This window comes from Salvia splendens, chromosome 16 (genome assembly GCF_004379255.2).
Source record: "Salvia splendens isolate huo1 chromosome 16, SspV2, whole genome shotgun sequence".
Taxonomy (NCBI): domain Eukaryota; kingdom Viridiplantae; phylum Streptophyta; class Magnoliopsida; order Lamiales; family Lamiaceae; genus Salvia; species Salvia splendens.
This window is the reverse complement of record NC_056047.1, coordinates 32274697-32297288: the sequence shown is the minus strand read 5'-3', so window position 1 is coordinate 32297288 and position 22592 is coordinate 32274697. Positions and strand designations below refer to the sequence as shown.

The window sequence follows — 22592 nt, the reverse complement described above, 5'->3', positions numbered from 1 at the left end:
ACCCTGGGACAAGAGAAAGTGGGAGGGACAGCGAGCCCAACCCGAGCCTAGGCGGGGATGGCCAAGACCAAACGGGCCACTATAAGACGGATACCAAGCTACCCTAGACCATTCAAGGGAAATCCACCAGGGTCCAACCCATGCCCCAAAAGCAATAGACTACATGGCGACACCTGCAAGGTAGGGACAAACGTCTGATTCCAGTACGGAGAGAATAAACACTTTACTAAGCATTGCCCGAACAAGACTCCCGGGACGGGAGCAAGATCCCACCCGTCAGCACAGCAACCTCAACCACGCACACTTCATAACCAGCCTGGTGTGTATCCACGACAGTCACCTAAGAACCATCAGCCGAGGCTTAAACTCCCAACACAGGCTTAAGCTTATGCAATGAGGCAAAAGCAGCCAGAGGTGAACCAGGGAAATTTGGCAGACATGGGTAAACTCTTCAACGCACCTGTTGTGCTTCCATTTGATACTGGTGTTTCGCAATCCTTTATTTCCGTTCATTGCGTGACTACTTTGAGACTCGCTATGAAAGAATCAGAATATAGGATGAAAGTATCTTCCCCAGTAGGAGGATGTATAGAGATAGCTCGTACCTGCTCGAACTTAGAAATCACTCTGGGCGAACTTAAGATGGTAGCGAACAACGTGAGTATTATGATCATGTGGGATGTGGACATAATACTAGGAATGGACTGGCTGGCTGAAAACCATGCCACGATCCTGTGCAAAGAGAAAGAAATTTCTTTTAGAACCCCCGAAGGTGAAGCTACACGCTTTCACGAAATTTCTTTAGGAACGCGAAAAGTTGTGATCTAATGTTGCAAGCCAACAAGTTGATGAGGAAAGGATGTCCCACATACCTTGTCTACCTGAACAAAGAGGAGAGAGACGAAAGAAATTTTGAAGAGGTCGACATCGCTCGTGAAATTCCGGATGTGTTTCCTAACACGCTACCGGGTTGCCGCCAGTTTGGCAAGTGGAGTTCACTATAGATATAGAACCAGGACCTGTCACGGTATCAAAGGCACCATATCGAATGGCTCCAAAGGAACTGGATGAACTGAAGGTACAGTTGCAAGAACTCCTGGACCTGGGATTCATAAGACTCAGCGTCTCGCCATGGGGAGCACCTGTACTGTTCGTCAAGAAGAAAGACGAAACCATGAGAATGTGTGTGGATTACCGAGCGCTTAACAAGCTGATTCTCAAGAACAAGTACCCCTTACCAAGGATCGACGATTTGTTTGACCAGCTCAAAGGAGCAAGTGTATCTTCCAAGACGGACCTGAAATCAAGATACCACTAGTTGGAGATTAAACCAGGGGATGTGCCCAAGACGGCCTTCCAACCCAGATATGGTCACTACGAGTTTACAGTGGTGCCGTTTGGACTAACGAATGCACTAGTTGTGTCTATGGACCTAATGAACCGCGTTTTTATCCCTACCTCGACAAGTTTGTCATAGTCTTCATTGATGACGTGCTGATATACTCTAAAAACAAAAAGGAACACGAGGAACACCTGCGGCTTGTCCTAGAGACGCTACGAGCAGAGAAGTTGTACGCCAAATTCAGCAAGTGCGAATTCTGGCTCAAGGAGGTGAATTTTTTCGGACATATTGTGACAGCAGAAGGAATCCGAGTGGATCCTGCCAAGGTAGAGGCAGTAAGGAACTGGAAGGCGCCGACAACGCCCAACAAGATCCGAAGTTTCCTCGGACTAGCTGGCTACTACAGAAGATTTATTGAGGGATTTTCAAAGATCGCAAGGCCAATGACTCAGCAACTCAAGAAGGGAACCAAAGTCTCATGGTCTCCCGAGTGCGAGACAAGCTTCCAGCTACTAAAGGAGAAATTGACCAGTGCACCGGTATTAGCAGTCCCAGAATCAGGGACGGACTACGTCGTCTATACGGATGCTTCCAAGAGCAGACTTGGATGTGTGTTGATGCAGAATGGGAAGGTGATTTCTTATGCGTCATGACAGCTCAGACCACACGAGCTCAACTACCCAACACACGACCTAGAACTAGCGGCAGTAGTTCACACGTTGAAAATTTGGAGACACCACCTATATGGAGTTAGGTGCGAGATTTTCACGGACCACAAGAGCCTCAAGTACTTCTTCGAGCAGAGGGACTCGAACATGAGACAGAGAAGATGGCTCGAGCTAGTGAAAGATTACGACTGTGGCATAAACTACCACCCAGGGAAGGCCAACGTTGTGGCAGACGCGTTGAGCCGTAAGAGTCAGCACCAACTAGCAGTCCTGTTCACACAGGAGGAAGAACTGCTTAGAGAATTCGACAGAATGAGTTTGGAGATGGTGCAAGCACCTGAGACGGTGGAAAGTATAATTTCGACTCTAGTAGTTGTTCCCGATTTGAGGGCTAGGATCGTGGAAGCCCAGAGATGGGACGAGACTCTAGAGAAGTTGCGTTTGAAATTGAGGACGGGTAAACAAGAGCACTACCAGGAAGAGGCAGACAATGCGCTCACGTTTGAAGGGAGGTTGTGTGTACCCAACCAAGAGGAGCTCAGAAATGAGATAATGTATGAAGCACACGATACCCCATACACCGCCCACCCAGGGAGTACAAAGATGTGTCAGGACTTAAAGAAGAAGTTCTGGTGGGACGGAATGAAGAGAGATATAGCATCCTACGTTGAGAGGTGTCTTGCCTGTCAGCAAGTGAAGGCACTACACCAACGACCGTATGGAAAGTTGCAGCCGCTAGAGATTCCCGAGTGAAAATGGGAACACATAGCCATGGATTTTGTCACGAGATTACCAAGATCTCAAAGAGGAAATACCGCGATTTGGGTGATAGTTGATCGTCTCACCAAGAGCGCTCATTTTATACCGATCCCTATCACGTACGGATCAGAGAAGCTAGCCCAGTTGTACGTGAAGGAAATCATTCGCTTGCATGGCATACCAGCGACGATCACGTCGGATAGAGATGCCAAATTCATGTCCGGATTTTGGAAGAGCCTACAGAAAGAGCTGGGGATGCGACTAAATTTTAGCACGGCATTTCACCCACAGACCGACGGACAGTCGGAGAGAACCATTCAGACGCTTGAGGACATGCTGAGAGCAGTAGGGCTCGATAGAGGTAGCAATTGGGAGCAAGTGCTGCCGTTGATAGAATTCGCTTATAACAACAGCCACCAGGCCACGATTGATACGGCTCCGTACGAGGCGCTGTACGGGAAGAAGTGTAGATCACCCCTCTATTGGGACGAGGTCGGTGAGAGGAAGATTTTGGGCCCGGATATAATCGAGGAAATGATAGAAATTGTTAGAAAGATCCGAGAGAGGATCAAGGAGGCTCAAGACAGACAGAAGTCCTATGCGGATGTCCGACGGACTGATTTGCAGTTTGAAGTGGGAGATAAAGTTTTCTTGAAAATATCACCCTCAAAAGGGATAGCCAGATTTGGAGTCAAGGGAAAACTCAGACCCCGATATATAGGACTGTACGAGATCCTAGAGGCAGTCGGACCAGTGGCTTATCGATTGGCGTTACCGCCAAGCTTTGGAAACGTTCACAACGTATTCCATGTATCACAGCTTAGAAAGTATGTGTTTGATCCGAAGCACGTGATTCATCAGGAAGAGATAATATTAAACCCGGATCTGAGCTGTGAGGAAAAAAAAACCGAAGGCAATTCTGGACAGGAAGGTGCAGCAATTAAGAAACAAATCCATTCCTTCGGTTAAAGTACTTTAGGAGCACCACGTGCAGGAAGAGGTCACGTGGGAGTTGGAAGATAAAATGAGGGAGCGATATTCCGAGTTGTTCTAGTAAAGCCGTACAAATTTCGGGACGAAATTTCGTTTAAGGAGGGTGGAATGTGACGCCCTGGAATTTTGATTCCTTTTATGTTGGATAAGCCGAACTTATTAGACTACTTAATCCTCGTGTGGAGGGCGTATGAACGTAGAAATTTCCGTTGTAATTTCCATCGTGGAATAAAGCAAGTTTTTGTGAAGAAAGCAAAGTACAAGAAATGTTCAAGAATAAAAAGTAGGGAGTTATGTTTATTAAAAGAGCAAGTGGAAATACAATTTATTGGATTATAGAAATGCTAATAGTACATGCCATGAAAGGGACAATACACTCTTGGTTTTTTCTAAATAAATATAGGAAACAAAAGCTTCAAGAGGAGTCTTCTTTCTCTCTTTCCCTCTCGATTCTTGCTCCACAAAACACCAAGAAAAGACAACTTGCACCTACAAGTGAAACATCAAAATAGGTATGAGAATTTTGGATTCACAAGACTCAAAAGTGGAGGACTTATTCAATATAGCAAGCATGAAATCCTTGTGACACATCACCAAGCTTGCAAAAAGAATGAGAACAAGTTGAGCAAAGGATAAGCTCATCACCAAGGACCTTTTAAAGGGAACCATAGATTTCCACACCCTCCAAACCGAGACTAGGAGGCAGCCAAGAGGGGGGCAGCCCCAAGGCTTGCATCAAATAGGAAAGATTCCCATAATCAATAAGTTCAAAAGGGAGCAAGCTGGCAGCCAAAAATAGGAGCCTTTGTCCCCAAGTTTCAGGCACAAAATGCCAATTCCTTGAGCTATATAAGAGGCCGCAGCCTTCGCCCCTCCCCACTCTTCGAACACCAAGATTCACAACATCATAAGGAGAAAGCAGCAAGGAGTGAGGAATGAGGCGAGGCGCCGGCAGCAAGAGAGACCGCAAGGATTTTCAGCCGAGAGGTAATTCCCTCAACACGCTCGTTGCATCATATAGAACAACAATCCCATAGCCAAGAACATAGATACATGGCCTTAGGAATTCATAACGTTAACAAGTAGAGAACAAGCGAGAGACGATGCTAGAGCGAAGCACGTAGGGAATATTCTAAATCAGTATGACGAAATGAGAACCATAAGTATCAAGAACTGGTATCGCAAATCAGTAGCAAGCTATTTCCATCAACGAACAAAACCCAAAGACCGAACCAAATCGTCGATCGAAATTTCGGAATGAACGGAGGTGAGGGAAGAAGAAAACTTAGCTTAGACGGCGGGCGGCCAGCGTCGAACAATCCACACAGCGGAGCGGCAGCCGACAAGGCAGCGGGCTGCTGAAGCCGACGCCGAGCGACACCGCGAGCGGCAGCCTTGCTCGTCGGGCGGTCGAGGATTCTCCTGAACGCGACGGAAGAACAGAGGGAGCCGGAGAGAGAGATAAAGTGGAGACGCTGCGTTTTCGTCGATTTGGGGGATTTCTAAAATTGGGGAAATTTCAATTTGGAGAGAGAGGGGTCCGATTCGGAGGAAATCGAGACCACCTAAGGCGAGGACTCGCCGGAAATTGAGAGAAAAGAGAACGGAGATGGGGGGGAGCTGTAGGAAGTAGCCGCTGCGTGTTGTTTGTAAGAGACAGTCCGGTCAGTCAGTCTTGAGTCCTGTTCGGTCAATGTGCTTTCTTTGGTTTGCTTGGTCTTTGTTTGTCTCTGTGCGTTTTGTCTGTGTGTTTTGTCTGTCTCTGTGCGTGTCGTCTCTTACAAATGTTACTGAGGTATCTTGTTCTTCGAAGGCTGATCCCCTTCTTAGAACATATACAAGCCAACGATTGTGAGTCAAAGCTTCTAAAGAGGATACAAGACCACAATTCAGCTTAAACAAGCAGTTCGTCTGAAACGAACTGCAATAAGCCAACGATTGTGAAGTCCAAGCTTCTAAAGAGGATACAAGACCACAATTCAACTTAAGAATCAAGCACTTCGTCTGAAACGAACTGCAACAAAAGTCCGATTCACGCGATAAAACTTGCCTGAATTAGGACAAGGGAAAGTCCGATCCACGCGATAAAACTCGCCGAATTAGGACAAGGGAAAGTCCGATCCCCAAATTAGGACAACGGAAAGTCCGATCCGAGCGATAAAACTCGCCAAATTAGGACACAAACCAAGTCCGGTCAAAGAAGAGTTCACTTCATAAGACCGAGGACAAACATCAACTTACCCCGTACCTTTATCCAGAATGCCGAAGTGATTCACTTCGCTTTTCGGGGGGGGGGGTAGTGATGGAGTACGTACTAAACAAGCCAAACAGCAGTAAAGCCCATCAGCCTAAAGCCCAAGAAAGAGTATCAGTTCGGCATGACTAAAGAGTATCAGTCCGGCATGACTAAAGAGTTCAGTTCGGCACAACCAAAGAGTTCGGCCCCAGCCTACAGCTCGGTAAAAGCCAACCAATCAAACTCTGCTCTCAGGTCGGCATCAAGCTCTACTCTCAGATCGGCAAAAGCTGCTCGGCAATAATTCAGCAGTTCGGTCTCAGTATTCGACCGAACTAGGAGATAGTGGACTCATGCAGGATTTCCACCTCCACTACACCCACGATCTATTTAGTGGTGTCAAGCAGTCATTAACTCATGCAGGATAGTGGACCCATGCAAGATCGCCACGATCTCCACGACATCCACTACCTAGTAAATGGTGCTGCATGCCACGATCTTGGTTCAATGTATAAATAGAACCTAGATCAGATAGATAGAAAAGTTCGAAGGAAGTTCTCTAGAGATAAAACCATCATATAGCAAGTCTGTATTGTAAGCTGTAGAAAACAGATCAAGCAATACAACTCTGCCCTCTTTTCTTCCCGTGGACGTAGATTTACCTCAGTAAATCGAACCACGTAAATCTCTGTGTCGTGATCTGCATTTTCCTGCATTCATCACCATCAAAAATTCGCCCAACCATCACTGGGCCTCAGTAACATTTGTAAGAGACGACACGCACAGAGACAGACAAAACACACAGACAAAACGCACAGAGACAAACAAAGACCAAGCAAACCAAAGAAAGCACATTGACCGAACAGGACTCAAGACTGACTGACCGGACTGTCTCTTACAAATGGAACTTCTTGAGGTTGGAAATGTGCCATGTTCGGGGTACCTGTTCTCCTGACATGTGAGCCAATTTGTAAGACCCTTTGCCGAGGACTTCTGACACCCGATACGGACCTTCCCATGTGGGTTCGAGCTTGCCCAGCTTTTCTGCTCGGCTTACTTCGTTGTTTCTCAAGACGAGATCTCCCACTTGAAATTGCAGCTTCTTCACCCTTTGGTTATAATACCGGGCTACTTGCTCCTTGTACTTGGCTGCTTTTATGCATGCCAATTCTCTTCTTTCTTCGGCAAGATCTAGCTCGGCTCTCAGTCCGTCGTCATTCATTTCTGCTGAGAAATTTAGAGTTCGGGGACTGGGTATGCCGATCTCCACCGGAATCACGGCTTCAGTGCCGTACACAAGACTGTACGGAGTTTCACCGTTGGAGGTTGTGGGTGTAGTTCGGTAGGACCATAGGACTTGAGGGAGATTTTCTACCCATTGTCCTTTGGCTTGTTCTAACCGAGCTTTTAACCCTTTCACCAGGATACGATTTGTTACCTCCGTTTGTCCGTTTGCTTGTGGATGAGAGACCGAAGTGAACCGCTGTTGAATATTCAGCTCTTGGCACCAATTCTTGAACGTCTTGTCGGTGAACTGAGTCCCGTTATCCGAGATGAGGATGTGGGGTATGCCAAATCGGCACACTATGTTCTTCCAGACGAAATCCAATGCCTTCGAGCTCGTTATCGTAGCTAATGGTTCAGCTTCCACCCACTTCGTAAAGTAGTCCACGGCAACGATTAGGAATTTTATTTGCCGAGGAGCTTGTGGTAGTGGTCCTACTATGTCTATACCCCATTGCATAAAAGGCCAAGGGCTTTGCATAGTGGATAGATCGGTCTGCGGCATCCTTGGGATATTTGCATGGATTTGGCACTTCGGGCATGTCTTGACGAGCTGCACTGCTTCTTGTACCAAGGTTGGCCAATAATATCCCCATCTTAGAACTTTTTTAGCTAAAGCTCTAGCTCCGATGTGGCTGCCGCACGATCCTTCATGAACTTCTCTGAGGATGTAGTCCGTCTCTTCTGGCCCTATACATCGTAATAACGGCTGAAGGTAGGACTTTCTGTATAAGACTCCTCCATGAAGTTCGTACCGAAGTGCTAGGCATGTGATTTTCCGAGCTTCTCTCTTATCCTCGGGCAGTTGTCCTTGATCTAGATACTGTAAGATCGGCGTCATCCAGTTCGGCGAGCTGGTTACTGAATGTACCTCAGCTTCATCAATGCTTCGATGCATCAATTCCTCCACCTTTGAGCTTGGACATGCGGCTAACTTACTTAAAGTATCTGCTCGGCTGTTTTCTGCTCTGGGAATGCGGATTATCCGAAAATAAGAGAAACTTCGGCTAATGCTTTGCGCTTTGTCTAAATATTTCCTCATCCTCTCATCACGGGCTTCACTTGTACCCAACATGTGATTCACTATGACTTGTGAATCACAATGGATTTTGAGAGACTTGATACATAGACTTTGCGCTAGCTGGAGTCCGGCAAGGAGGGCTTCGTATTCGGCTTCGTTATTAGTGGTTGGGAATGAGAACCGAAGTGAATAGGTTACCTCGTGTCCATCGGGAGCGATAAGCAGAATACCAGCTCCACTTCCCGTTTTATTCGAAGCTCCATCTACGAATCCGCTCCAGCAGTCCGGCGGCTCTTCTTCGGATTCCAAGGGCTGTGCTAGTTCGGCATTGGCAGAATTTTTCTGTTCGGCAATGACAGGGATTGCTTGATCGAACTTGGCCTCTGCAAGAAAATCTGCCAAGGCTTGTCCCTTGATGGCTTTTCGAGGTAGGTACTTGATTGAGTGTTCTCCCAGCTCTATGGCCCATTTGGCGATTCTGCCTGATGCTTCTGGCTTGGTCAAAACTTGCCGAAGAGGCAGATCGGTTAAGACGCATACCTTGTGAGCATAGAAGTATGGCCGCAGTCTCCTTGCTGCATTTACTAACGCCAGAGCAATTTTTTCCAGAGGTTGATACCTTGTTTCTGGACCTCTTAATGCTCGGCTTGTAAAGTAGATGGGAAACTGCTTTAGGCCTTCTTCTCGTACAAGCACCGCGCTAATGGTTTGATCGGATGCCGCTAAGTATAAGAAAATCACTTCGGCATCTGTTGGAGCAGAGAGAATTGGAAGCTCGGCTAAATAACTTTTGAGCTCGTCAAAAGCCTTTTTCTGCTCGGCTCCCCACTCAAACTTTGGTGCCTTTTTTAACACTTTGAAGAACGGCAGTTGCTTTTCGGCTGCTTGGGAAAGGAATCTATTCAATGCGGCTAGACATCCAGTTAGTCTTTGCACATCGTGTATGGACTTCGGCATCGCCATGTTCTGAATAACTTGAACTTTTGAGGGATTTGCCTTGAGTCCGTCCTTTGAAACCCAACAACCCAGAAATTTTCCCGAATCTACCAAAAAGGTACATTTTTGGGGGTTGAGTTTGAGGTTGGCTTTTCGGAGCACGTCGAGAGTGGATTTGAGGTTGTCTTCGTACTCCGAAGTGCTTTTGCTTTTGACAACTATGTCGTCGACATACACTTCAACCTGTTTTCCGATTAGGTGCCGAAAAAGCTTGTCTACCATCCTTTGATAAGTGGCTCCGGCATTCTTTAAACCGAATGGCATCTTTTTATAAGCGAAAATGCCGAAATCGGTAATGAAAGCTGTTTTCGGAGCGTCACTCTCATCCATCAACACTTGGTGATATCCTTTGTATAAATCAAGAAAACAGAAAATTTCGAAGCCGATCAAAGCTTCTACTTTTTTGTCTATTGATGAGGCGGCGAATTTCTGATGTTTGTGAATGCAGGAAAATACAGATCACGACACAATGAATTTACGTGGTTCGATTTACTGAGGTAAATCTACGTCCACGGGAGGAAAAGAGGGCAGAGTTGTATTGCTTGATCTGGGATTACAGCTTACAATACACACTTGCTATATAATCTATTCTGTCTCTAGGGAACGAAAGAGTGAGAGAGTCCTCCTCTGTCAGATCTAAGTTCTATTTATATATTGAACTGAGATTGGGGCTTGCATCACCGCCCTAAGTCGTGGAGGTCATGGAGGTCATGAGATCCTGCGTGGCCACTAACTAGGCAGTGGCTTACATCATCAGTAATTATGTCGTGGATGTCGTGGAGGTCATGAGATCCTGCGTGGCCACTAACTAGGCAGTGGCTTACATCATCAGTAATTATGTCGTGGATGTCGTGGAGGTCATGCATGAGTCCGCTATCTCCCAGTTCGGTCGAATACTGAGACCGAACTGCTGAATTATTGCCGAGTAGCTTTTGCCGATCTGAGAGTAGAGCTTGATGCCGACCTGAGAGCAGAGTTTGGTTGGTTGGCTTTTACCGAGCTGTAGGCTGGGGCCGAACTCTTTGGTTGTGCCGAACTGAACTCTTTAGTCATGCCGGACTAATACTCTTTAGTCATGCCGAACTGATACTCTTTCTTGGGCTTTAGGCTGATGGGCTTGTTTAGTACGTACTCCATCACTACCCCCCCCGAAAAGCGAAGTGAATTACTTCGGCATTCTGGATAAAGGTACGGGGTAAGTTGATGTTTGTCCTCGGTCTTATGAAGTGAACTTTTCTTTTGACCGGACTTGTCTTGTGTCCTAATTTGGCGAATTTTATTGCTCGGATCGGACTTTTCGTTGTCCTAATTTGGGGATCGGACTTTCCCTTGTCCTAATTCGGCGAGTTTTATCGCGTGGATCGGACTTTTCCTTGTCCTAATTCAGGCAAGTTTTATCGCGAGAATCGGACTGTCGTTGCAGTTCGTTTCAGACGAAGTGCTTGATTTTTAAGCCGAATTGTGGTCTTGTATCCTCTTTAGAAGCTTTGACCTCACAATCGTTGGCTTATTGCAGTTCGTTTCAGACGAAGTGCTTGTTTAAGCTGAATTGTGGTCTTGTATCCTCTTTAGAAGCTTTGACCTCACAATCGTTGGCTTATTGCAGTTCGTTTCAGACGAAGTGCTTGTTTAAGCTGAATTGTGGTCCTGTATCCTCTTTAGAAGCTTTGACCTCACAATCGTTGGCTTATTGCAGTTCGTTTCAGACGAAGTGCTTGTTTAAGCTGAATTGTGGTCCTGTATCCTCTTTATAAGCTTTGACTCACAATCGTTGGCTTGTATATGTTCTAAGAAGGGGATCAACCTTCGAAGAACAAGATACCTCAGTAACATTTGTAAGAGACGACACGCACATAGACAGACAAAACGCACAGACAAAACGCACAGAGACAAAACGCACAGAGACAAATAAAGACCAAGTAAACCAAATAAAGCACGTTGACCGAACAGGACTCAAGACTGACTGACCGGACTGTCTCTTACAAATGGAACTTTTTGAGGTTGGAAATGTGCCATGTTCGGGGTACCTGTTCTCCTGACATGTGAGCCAATATGTAAGACCCTTTGCCGAGGACTTCTGACACCCGATACGGACCTTCCCATGTGGGTTCGAGCTTGCCCAGCTTTTCTACTCGGCTTACTTCGTTGTTTCTCAAGACGAGATCTCCCACTTGAAATTGCAGCTTCTTCACCCTTTGGTTGTAATACCGGGCTACTTGCTCCTTGTACTTGGCTGCTTTTATGCATGCCAATTCTCTTCTTTCTTCGGCAAGATCTAGCTCGGCTCTCAGTCCGTCATCATTCATTTCTGCTGAGAAATTTAGAGTTCGGGGACTGGGTATGCCGATCTCCACCGGAATCACGGCTTCAGTGCCGTACACAAGACTGTACGGAGTTTCACCGTTGGAGGTTGTGGGTGTAGTTCGGTAGGACCATAGGACTTGAGGGAGATTTTCTACCCATTGTCCTTTGGCTTGTTCTAACCGAGCTTTTAACCCTTTCACCAGGATACGATTTGTTACCTCCGTTTGTCCGTTTGCTTGTGGATGAGAGACCGAAGTGAACCGTTGTTGAATATTCAGCTCTTGGCACCAATTCTTGAACGTCTTGTCGGTGAACTGAGTCCCGTTATCCGAGATGAGGATGTGGGGTATGCCGAATCGGCACACTATGTTCTTCCAGACGAAATCCAATGCCTTCGAGCTCGTTATCGTAGCTAATGGTTCAGCTTCCACCCACTTCGTAAAGTAGTCCACGGCAACGATAAGGAATTTCATTTGCCGAGGAGCTTGTGGTAGTGGTCCTACTATGTCTATACCCCATTGCATAAAAGGCCAAGGGCTTTGCATAGTGGATAGATCGGTCTGCGGCATCCTTGGGATATTTGCATGGATTTGGCACTTCGGGCATGTCTTGACGAGCTGCACTGCTTCTTGTACCAAGGTTGGCCAATAATATCCCCATCTTAGAACTTTTTTAGCTAAAGCTCTAGCTCCGATGTGGCTACCGCACGATCCTTCATGAACTTCTCTGAGGATGTAGTCCGTCTCTTCTGGTCCTACGCACCGCAATAACGGCTGGAGGTAAGACTTTCTAAAGAGGACTCCTTCATGAAGTTCGTACCGAAGTGCTCGGCACGTGATCTTCCGAGCTTCTCTCTTATCCTCGGGCAATTGTCCTTGATTTAGATACTGTAAGATCGGCGTCATCCAGTTCGGCGAGCTGGTTACTGAATGTACCTCAGCTTCATCAATGCTTCGATGCATCAATTCCTCCACCTTTGAACTTGGACATGCGGCTAACTTACTTAAAGTATCTGCCCGGCTGTTTCCTGCTCTGGGAATGCGGACTATCCGAAAATAAGAGAAACTTCGGCTAATGCTTTGCGCTTTGTCTAAATATTTCCTCATCCTCTCATCACGGGCTTCACTTGTACCCAACATGTGATTCACTATGATTTGTGAATCACAATGGATTTTGAGAGACTTGATACATAGACTTTGCGCTAGCTGGAGTCCGGCAAGGAGGGCTTCGTATTCGGCTTCGTTATTAGTGGTTGGGAATGAGAACCGAAGTGAATAGGTTACCTCGTGTCCATCGGGAGCGATAAGCAGAATACCAGCTCCACTTCCCGTTTTATTCGAAGCTCCATCTACGAATCCGCTCCAGCAGTCCGGCGGCTCTTCTTCGGATTCCAAGGGCTGTGCTAGTTCGGCATTGGCAGAATTTTTCTGTTCGGCAATGACAGGGATTGCTTGATCGAACTTGGCCTCTGCAAGAAAATCTGCCAAGGCTTGTCCCTTGATGGCTTTCCGAGGTAGGTACTCGATTGAGTGTTCTCCCAGCTCTATGGCCCATTTGGCGATTCTGCCTGATGCTTCTGGCTTGGTCAAAACTTGCCGAAGAGGCAGATCGGTTAAGACGCATACCTTGTGAGCATAGAAGTATGGCCGCAGTCTCCTTGCTGCATTTACTAACGCCAGAGCAATTTTTTCCAGAGGTTGATACCTTGTTTCTGGACCTCTTAATGCTCGGCTTGTAAAGTAGATGGGAAACTGCTTTAGGCCTTCTTCTCGTACAAGCACCGCACTAATGGTTTGATCGGATGCCGCTAAGTATAAGAAAATCACTTCGGCATCTGTTGGAGCAGAGAGAATTGGAAGCTCGGCTAAATAACTTTTGAGCTCGCCAAAGGCCTTTTTCTGCTCGGCTCCCCACTCAAACTTTGGTGCCTTTTTTAACACTTTGAAGAACGGCAGTTGCTTTTCGGCTGCTTGGGAAAGGAATCTATTCAATGCGGCTAGACATCCAGTTAATCTTTGCACATCGTGTATGGACTTCGGCATCGCCATGTTCTGAATAACTTGAACTTTTGAAGGGTTTGCCTTGAGTCCGTCCTTTGAAACCCAACAACCCAGAAATTTTCCCGAATCTACCAAAAAGGTACATTTTTGGGGGTTGAGTTTGAGGTTGGCTTTTCGGAGCACGTCGAGAGTGGATTTGAGGTTGTCTTCGTACTCCGAAGTGCTTTTGCTTTTGACAACTATGTCGTCGACGTACACTTCAACCTGTTTTCCGATTAGGTGCCGAAAAAGCTTGTCTACCATCCTTTGATAAGTGGCTCCGGCATTCTTTAAACCGAATGGCATCTTTTTATAAGCGAAAATGCCGAAATCGGTAATGAAAGCTGTTTTCGGAGCGTCACTCTCATCCATCAACACTTGGTGATATCCTTTGTATAAATCAATAAAACAGAAAATTTCGAAGCCGATCAAAGCTTCTACTTTTTTATCTATATTCGGAAGGGGATAGCAATCTTTAGGACAGTGCTTGTTTAGATCGGTAAAATCTATGCACATCCGCCATCCTCCTCCTTTTTTCTTGATCATCACAGGATTGGCCACCCAAGAAGGATATTTCACCTCGAATAGTACATCCGCTTTTAGTAGTTGGCGGACTTCGTCATGGATGACTTGGCTTCTTTCTGCCGCAAAGAGTCTTTGCTTCTGTTTTACTGGCCGGATTGAAGGATCAATATTTAACCGATGAGTGATTACCTCGGGGGGCACTCCGGTCATGTCCAACGAAGACCATGCAAAGACATCTTTGTACTCCTTGAGGAGCTGAATGGTCTTTTCTCGGAGTAGAGGCGTTCCTGCGAAGCCGATCTTGACCGTTCTGGATGGATCATCTTCGTATAACCGAACGGTCATTGAGTTCGGCTCTGAAGTGACTTTGGTCATCTCGCTTGCCTCTGATTCCGGTTGCTGTGATTGCTATGCTTGATGGTGCCGAACTGATTGCTCGGCACTTTTAAGCGCAATCTGCAGACATTCTTTTGCTCTTTTTTGATCACCTCGGATGACCGCTATTCCACCTTTAGTGGGGATCTTGATGGTGAGGTGATAAGTAGAGCAAACGGCCCGAACTGTGTTGAGCCAGTCTCTCCCCAGGATGATGTTGTACGGGGACCGAGCTTTTACCACAAAGAACTCGATCATCGTATTGGAGCTTGTAGGTGCTTTTCCCACCGTGATCGGAAGGCTGATAATACCTTCAGGGCGGGTGTCCTCCTGGGCGAAACTTTTCAGAGGAAGTGGAGCCGGACTGAGCCGAGCTGGATCCACTTCCATTTTATCGAAACATTCTTTAAAAAGAACGCTGACTGACGCTCCTGTATCCACAAATACTCTGTGGATCAGTTTGTTTGCCACTCCGGCTTGAATGACAATAGCGTCTTGGTGAGGAGAGATGGCTGGGACGGGATCGGCATCTGAAAATGTAATCACTTCGTCTTTCTTCAGCCTTTTATGTGTCGGCTCCTCTTGATTGGAACCTCTGCGTTATGCTTTTAGGGACGACTTAGTCTTCCCGGCAGGGAGAGCATCAATAGTCTGGATTACTCCATCATATTGCGGCTCGTCGTCGTCTTCGGGATCTTCATGCCTTTTCGGATCCTGAGGATTGCAGTTCGCACTTCTCTGCTTTTTGTTCTTTTTCGGCTGCTTGCTTTGGTATTTTTTTAACGTTCCTGTTTTCACAAGAACATCAATACCTGCAGCCAAATTTCGGCACTCCTCGGTATCATGACCGTGGGCTTGATGGAAGGAGCAATATTGATCCTGAGGTCGCCGCGCGGCTGATTTCGTCATCCGCTTTGGTTTTTCGAACATATCGGAATGTAGTTCGAAAATTTCCGTTCTTGACTTGTTTAATGGTACGAACTGAGCGGGCGGCTTCTCAGGATTGAGCCGTGGCCCCAATCTGCCTTGTACCGGTGCCCTTTGAATTCTTTCAAAAGGAGTTCGGCGAGGAAGCACCTGGCCGCTTTGATCGGGCTTCTTTTTCTCTTCTTGGGATGAGCTGTCTAAAGACCGTTTTCGACGGTCTGCCTCATCCGCACGGGAAAACTGGTCCGCAATGTCCCACATTTCTTGAGCTGTTTGCGGGCCGCACTCCACGAGCTTTCTGTAGAGAGCTCCGGGCAGGATTCCATTTTGGAATGCCGAAATGACAAGTAGATCATTGAGATTATCTACTTGTAGGCATTCCTTATGAAATCTCGTCAGGAAGTCGCTGATCTTTTCGTCGCGACCTTGACGTATAGAAAGCAACTGAGCCGAGGTAATTCGGGCTTCCGCTTTCTGAAAGAACCTCCTATGGAAAGCATCCATTAGATCTCGGTAGGATCTAATGCTGTCTTGAGGAAGGCTGTCGAACCACCTTCTGGCGTTCCCGATGAGCAGCTCGGGGAACAGCTTGCACATATGGACCTCATTGAGACCCTGGTTCGCCATATTATATTGATAGCATCCCAAGAAGTCATGAGGATCCACTAGCCCGTCATAAGTCATTGACGGTGTCCGGTAGTTCCGCGGCAAAGGAGTTCGGATGATATCGTCCGAGAACGGAGTCTTTAATGCTCCGTACATGGCGAACCCGACATCTCTTTGGTACGGAGGAGAAGGAGTTCTCCTGTGATTCCGGTGCCGAGGAGAAACAGGAACATGTCGGGGTTGAGGATTCTTCTTCCTGGAAGACACGGCACTACTGCGGTAGTGACTTTCATGTCTGGATGAGGAAGGAGAATTCACCGCTTTCGTCTTCGGTTTTTGGCCTGTTTGCAGGAATGCTAAGAATTCATCCTGCTTCTCGGCCAAAAACAACTTGACAGCCTCGTTCAAATCGGGCTGCTGGGAAGACTCGGTGCGACGACTTCTGGAGTGGCTTGTTCCTTCACCGTGAGAACTGGAGACAGACTTCTCACGAGGCTGCTTTCCAGGCCTATGGGCTGCTGGATTAGCTTCCTCATGGCCATCACGGACGGAGGCACGGGAGTTATGTGATCTGGCATGCATTTTTTTTTTTTTGGTGGAAAAAGGGTCAAAAATTCGCTTTATCACAGATTTGGTTCTCTGTTTCCCACAGACGGCGCCAGTGATGAGGCGGCGAATTTCTGATGTTTGTGAATGCAGGAAAATACAGATCACGACACAATGAATTTACGTGGTTCGATTTACTGAGGTAAATCTACGTCCACGGGAGGAAAAGAGGGCAGAGTTGTATTGCTTGATCTGGGATTACAGCTTACAATACACACTTGCTATATAATCTATTCTGTCTCTAGGGAACGAAAGAGTGAGAGAGTCCTCCTCTGTCAGATCTAAGTTCTATTTATATATTGAACTGAGATTGGGGCTTGCATCACCGCCCTAAGTCGTGGAGGTCATGGAGGTCATGAGATCCTGCGTGGCCACTAACTAGGCAGTGGCTTACATCATCAGTAATTATGTCGTGGATGTCGTGGAGGTCATGAGATCCTGCGTGGCCACTAACTAGGCAGTGGCTTACATCATCAGTAATTATGTCGTGGATGTCGTGGAGGTCATGCATGAGTCCGCTATCTCCCAGTTCGGTCGAATACTGAGACCGAACTGCTGAATTATTGCCGAGTAGCTTTTGCCGATCTGAGAGTAGAGCTTGATGCCGACCTGAGAGCAGAGTTTGGTTGGTTGGCTTTTACCGAGCTGTAGGCTGGGGCCGAACTCTTTGGTTGTGCCGAACTGAACTCTTTAGTCATGCCGGACTAATACTCTTTAGTCATGCCGAACTGATACTCTTTCTTGGGCTTTAGGCTGATGGGCTTGTTTAGTACGTACTCCATCATCTATGTTCGGAAGGGGATAGCAATCTTTAGGACAGTGCTTGTTTAGATCGGTAAAATCTATGCACATCCGCCATCCTCCTTCTTTTTTCTTGATCATCACAGGATTGGCCACCCAAGAAGGATATTTCACCTCGAATAGTACATCCGCTTTTAGTAATTGGCGGACTTCGTCATGGATGACTTGGCTTCTTTCTGCCGCAAAGAGTCTTTGCTTCTGTTTTACTGGCCGGATTGAAGGATCAATATTTAACCGATGAGTGATTACCTCGGGGGGCACTCCGGTCATGTCCAACGGAGACCATGCAAAGACATCTTTGTACTCCTTGAGGAGCTGAATGGTCTTTTCCCGGAGTAGAGGCGTTCCTGCGAAGCCGATCTTGACCGTTCTGGATGGATCATCTTCGTATAACTGAACGGTCATTGAGTTCGGCTCTGAAGTGACTTCGGTCATCTCGCTTGCCTCTGACTCCTGTTGCTGTGATTGCTATGCTTGATGGTGCCGAACTGATTGTTCGGCACTTTTAAGCGCAATCTGCAGACATTCTTTTGCTCTCTTTTGATCACCTCGGATGACCGCTATCCCACCTTTAGTGGGGATCTTGATGGTGAGGTGATAAGTAGAGCAAACGGCCCGAACTGTGTTGAGCCAGTCTCTCCCCAGGATGATGTTGTACGGGGACCGAGCTTTCACCACAAAGAACTCGATCATCGTATTGGAGCTTGTAGGCGCTTTTCCCACCGTGATCGGAAGGCTGATAATACCTTCAGGGCGGGTGTCCTCCTGGGCGAAACTTTTCAGAGGAAGTGGAGCCGGACTGAGCCGAGCTGGATCCACTTCCATTTTATCGAAACATTCTTTAAAAAGAATGCTGACTGACGCTCCTGTATCCACAAATACTCTGTGGATCAGTTTGTTTGCCACTCCGGCTTGAATGACAATAGCGTCTTGGTGAGGAGAGATGGCTGGGACGGGATCGGCATCTGAAAATGTAATCACTTCGTCTTTCTTCAGCCTTTTATGTGTTGGCTCCTCTTGATTGGAACCTCTGCGTTCTGCTTTTAGGGACGACTTAGTCTTCCCGGCAGGGAGAGCATCAATAGTCTGGATTACTCCATCATATTGCGGCTCGTCGTCGTCTTCGGGATCCTCATGCCTTTTCGGATCCTGAGGATTGCAGTTCGCACCTCTCTGCCTTTTGTTCTTTTTCGGCTGCTTGCTTTGGTATTTTTTTAACGTTCCTGTTTTCACAAGAACATCAATACCTGCAGCCAAATTTCGGCACTCCTCGGTATCGTGACCGTGGGCTTGATGGAAGGAGCAATATTGATCCTGAGGTCGCCGCGCGGCTGATTTCGTCATCCGCTTTGGTTTTTCGAACATATCGGAATGTAGTTCGAAAATTTCCGCTCTTGACTTGTTTAATGGTACGAACTGAGCGGGCGGCTTCTCAGGATTGAGACGTGGCCCCAATCTGCCTTGTACCGGTGCCCTTTGAATTCTTTCAAAAGGAGTTCGGCGAGGAAGCACCTGGCCGCTTTGATCGGGCTTCTTTTTCTCTTCTCGGGATGAGCTGTCTAAAGACCGTTTTCGACGGTCTGCCTCATCCGCACGGGAAAACTGGTCCGCAATGTCCCACATTTCTTGAGCTGTTTGCGGACCGCACTCCACGAGCTTTCTGTAGAGAGCTCCGGGCAGGATTCCATTTTGGAATGCCGAAATGACAAGTAGATCATTGAGATTATCTACTTGTAGGCATTCCTTATGGAATCTCGTCAGGAAGTCGCTGATCTTTTCGTCGCGACCTTGACGTATAGAAAGCAGCTGAGCCGAAGTAATTCGGGCTTCCGCTTTCTGAAAGAACCTCCTGTGGAAAGCATCCATTAGATCTCGGTAGGATCTAATGCTGCCTTGAGGAAGGCTGTCGAACCACCTTCTGGCGTTCCCGATGAGCAGCTCGGGGAACAGCTTGCACATATGGACCTCATTGAGACCCTGGTTCGCCATATTATATTGATAGCATCCCAAGAAGTCATGAGGATCCACTAGCCCGTCATAAGTCATTGACGGTGTCCGGTAGTTCCGCGGCAAAGGAGTTCGGGTGATATCGTCCGAGAACGGAGTCTTTAATGCTCCGTACATGGCGAACCCGACATCTCTTCGGTACGGAGGAGATGGAGTTCTCCTGTGGTTCCGGTACCGAGGAGGAACAGGAACATGTCGGGGTTGAGGATTCTTTCTCCTGGAAGACACGTCACTACTGCGGTAGTGACTTTCATGTCTGGATGAGGAGGGAGAATCCGCCGTTGTCTTCTCCGGCTGTTGGCTCTTCTGCAGGAAGGTTAAGAACTCCTCCTGCTTCTCGGCCAAGAACAGCTTGACAGCTTCATTTAAATCGGGCTGCTGGGAAGACTCGGTGCGATCTCTCCTGGAGTGGCTTGTTCCTTCTTCGTGAGAACCGGAGGTAGATGTCTCCCGAGGCCGTTTTTCAGACCTGCGAGCTGGACTAGCTTCCTCACGGTTATCACGAACGGTATTATGGGTGTTATGTGATCTGGTATGCATTTTTTTTTTTTTGGGGTGGAAAAAGGGTCAAAAATTCGCTTTATCACAAATTTGGTTCTCTGTTTCCCACAGACGGCGCCAGTGATGGTTGGGCGAATTTTTGATGGTGATGAATGCAGGAAAATGCAGATCACGACACAGAGATTTACGTGGTTCGATTTACTGAGGTAAATCTACGTCCACGGGAAGAAAAGAGGGCAGAGTTGTATTGCTTGATCTGTTTTCTACAGCTTACAATACAGACTTGCTATATGATGGTTTTATCTCTAGAGAACTTCCTTCGAACTTTTCTATCTATCTGATCTAGGTTCTATTTATACATTGAACCAAGATCGTGGCATGCAGCACCATTTACTAGGTAGTGGATGTCGTGGAGATCGTGGCGATCTTGCATGAGTCCACTATCCTGCATGAGTTAATGACTGCTTGACACCACTAAATAGATCGTGGGTGTAGTGGAGGTGGAAATCCTGCATGAGTCCACTATCTCCTAGTTCGGTCGAATACTGAGACCGAACTGCTGAATTATTGCCGAGCAGCTTTTGCCGATCTGAGAGTAGAGCTTGATGCCGACCTGAGAGCAGAGTTTGATTGGTTGGCTTTTACCGAGCTGTAGGCTGGGGCCGAACTCTTTGGTTGTGCCGAACTGAACTCTTTAGTCATGCCGGACTGATACTCTTTAGTCATGCCGAACTGATACTCTTTCTTGGGCTTTAGGCTGATGGGCTTTACTGCTGTTTGGCTTGTTTAGTACGTACTCCATCATTCTTCAAGTTAGGAATTTGGAAATGGAAAGAATGGAAAGAAATGAGAAAGGTGAGAGAGAGAGAGTCTCGACAGAAAGGAGGAAAGGGGTACTTGACCCCAATTTGATTTAATTTGGTTGTGGGCCTAATTAAATTGGTAGTTGGACTTTACTAACAAGAAAGAAAAGGAGCAAAGGAGACTTAGTGGCCCAATTTAATTAAGGTTTGGGCCAAGAGTTTGTGTTGGAGTAGGCTACTTAATTAAATTAGTGGACTTGGAAGATAAATATTTTGGAAAGAAATTAATTCAAGGAATTTAGCTTGGAGCTTAATTAAATTAATTTCTGAATTACTAAATTCCCGAAGATGGAGAAATATTGAGTTAGAGCACGACTAATTTTTCTCGAATAACGTATGGAGATCCGGAGGCGGAAAATATTAAAATGGAGAAGCGAATGGGCCGACCGGCGTCGCCCCGCGACGCCATGGGCGGCCCTAAGAGGCCTTAAGAAATCTTAAGAAAATCCGACAGAAAGGATTTAAGAAGGGATTTTAAGAATCCATATTTAATTAAGAGAAAATAGAAATTCTCCAAATTAGTGAGCGGAATAATTTAAGTGTTGTCGTACAACAAAGCCCAGTTAAGATTTAAGAAGAATCCTTTAAGCCGAGACTAAGGGATAGGATGCATGCATTCTTTTCTCAGAAAAATAGTTTGAATATTAATTAGCGTTTTACGCTATTTATTTCTAAAGGAATTTGTTCAAGGGGCAAGAGAGGCCGAACGAGGAATTGTTAATTGGAGATAAGCATAACAGGTGGGCTTTCTTTTAATATCCAGCACTATAGTGTGGATATAAAGCAAATGTTTTGAAGTTATGAAATATCTTTTCTGAAAAATGAAGATGTGATCATCTCTTTTAAAGTTGTTGTCATGCCATAAAATATTTGTTTTGATACCTGTCTGTGAGGGCTATATGCCGGGAGTTTGGCGATGCCAACAAAATTGATAACGAATTCGGGTCTGAGAGTGGGTAAAATCCCAACACAGACTTATACGCGCGAGCGCTGTGAGCCATCCTAGAGAGAGGTTGGCCGGCGAGGGTGTTCGTTGAAGGTGGCCACCTTCACGGCACTGGTTTCTCAGACAGGGAGGGAATACCAAGAACTTAGACTGATCAGTCGGACTTTTAAGATCACAAAAGAATTTAGTATGCTCGGGCCTTTTAAGAAAAACCCCCGTGTGATACTGTGGATGGATGACAACTTATGTATGTATGTTTTGTTTTTGGCACGTGTCCACTGAGTACTCCTGTACTCAGCCCTGCATGTATTTATAAATGTGCAGGTTGAACGTCAAGTTGAAGGAGGAATTGATCGGAGTCGATGCTATTAAATAAGCTTGTGGATTTCTCGGCGATTCGTGTCTTCATACACGAAGTCGTTTAGTAGGGACCTCTTTCCGCTGCATTTATTTCGTTAAGTGAGAAGCTTATTGTCTCACCTTCGAACTCTGATTTGGTTGTTGTGGTGAATGATTCTATTTGAGAACATGTAACCAAATATTCGGTTCCTTGTTTGCAGTGTTTATTTGACTAGTATTCCTTCCAGTTTCCCTTGATTTTCACCCCCCTTCTACCCCGCTTCTTTAATCCCCCATTAGTCACGAATTACTCAATCTTGTTATCCTTAACGAGAATTGGGTCGTGACAGAGTGGTATCAGAGCCCTTGTTTCTTTCCGGCTCTGCTATCCACACATTCCTTCAGTCGAGATCTAGACTTGTTCGCTAGATCCTTCCAAGTAATCGACTCGATC

General features: G+C 46.5%; 1 long non-coding RNA gene across 1 annotated transcript; it reads left to right on the top strand.

Moving 5' to 3' along the window:
- The first annotated feature begins 4017 nt into the window (after positions 1 to 4017).
- Positions 4018 to 22373, top strand: LOC121772569. Its single transcript, XR_006044359.1, has 3 exons — positions 4018 to 4749; positions 21531 to 21593; positions 22124 to 22373. It is a non-coding gene; the product is annotated as an uncharacterized LOC121772569 (long non-coding RNA).
- Positions 22374 to 22592: the final 219 nt, after the last annotated feature.